At 46.0% G+C, this 1,482-nt stretch overlaps 1 pseudogene; it reads left to right on the forward strand.

The window, feature by feature from the left end:
- The window catches only part of LOC121700740, a 19,474-nt pseudogene that overhangs the window by 17,148 nt on the left and 844 nt on the right, over positions 1–1,482 (forward strand).

Raw genomic sequence — 1,482 nt, forward strand, 5'->3', positions numbered from 1 at the left:
GAGAAACACACACACACACACACAGTATCAAATGAATAATATGTTAACACTTAAATTAGAAGAGCCCTCCTATCTTGCATCAGTGTCACTATTTCAGGCTTAGCAGAATACCCATGATCCTTCAGTGGAGAAGAGGTGGCTCTCCACTCCTGCAATCAGCATCCAGCTGCAGCTCATCACCACCCACACTCCTGGACACATACACACACACACACACACACACACACACACACACATCTCTCTCCAGTTACATAACCCACATCCTGCTGGGTCTCTCATCAATATTGTACGTCACTGTGGCAACCATGACCAGGCACACAACTACCTGTAAGCCAGTGAGGGAGGATACACATGCTTACATACACACACACACACACACACGCAAACACACATACACACACCATACACACACACACACACACACACACACTGTGTACACACACACACACACACACACACACACACACACACACACAAACACACACACTCCATGCCAGTATCCCTTCCCTGTCTTCAAAACTCCATGGGGTAAAGGGTCCCACAGGCCAAACCTGATACCTTCTGTCAGAATCAGCATCAATATGCGTTTGCACACACACACACGTCAGCAGGCTAGTAACTGTAGTGATGGAGGTCATGATCTCAACTCTACCCCTCTGCTCCACCTGCACCACCTGTCGCTATTAGCATAATGACTCTCTAATCAAATGCATACTGTACAACCTGTTTCATAGGTTTGTGTGTGTGTGTGTGTGTGTGTGTGTGTGTGTGTGTGTGTGTTTCTCCACAGGAGCGCTTCCAGGTGAAGAACCCCCCCCTCGGCGTACCTGCAGAAATTGCGGAGTTACGTGGAGCAGGGTGTCTCCCGTAAGGTACTCTCCCCTCCATACAGTATACGGCCTGCTTCAGAGGAGCCAGCACCTGTGTGTATGTGTATGTGTATGTGTGTATGTGTATGTGTATGTGTATGTGTATGTGTATGTGTATGTGTATGTGTATGTGTATGTGTATGTGTATGTGTATGTGTATGGGTCTGTGTATGTGTATGGGTCATTCCACGTCAATTCAACCAGGGCCCACACACTTAGGTCTCAAAAGATTCTGAAAAAATTACCAGGTGTACTTTCCAAGATACAGCCAGTTTTACAGGGGGAGGGGGGTGTCCATTTTGTTCGGCCTCTTTTTTTTGTCAAAGTTCACAAGCCCATAGCGCAAGAACTAAACCATATAGGAGGCTCAGATTTTGCATGCTGGTACATAAATAGGAATAGTATGTAGCAAAATCATCACGTTTGGTCTGGATGATCCTGCGTGTCGTGTACGTGTATGTGTATCGTGTACGTGTACGTGTATGTGTATGTGTATGTGTATGTGTATGTGTATGTGTATGTGTATGTGTATGTGTATGTGTTTGTGTTTGTGTTTGTGCATGTCTATGTCTATGTGTGTCCGTCTGTCGCAAACACACCCGTAGATTGGCCA

The sequence above is a fragment of the Alosa sapidissima genome, chromosome 24 (assembly GCF_018492685.1).
Source record: "Alosa sapidissima isolate fAloSap1 chromosome 24, fAloSap1.pri, whole genome shotgun sequence".
In the NCBI taxonomy this organism is placed as follows: Eukaryota; Metazoa; Chordata; class Actinopteri; order Clupeiformes; family Clupeidae; genus Alosa; species Alosa sapidissima.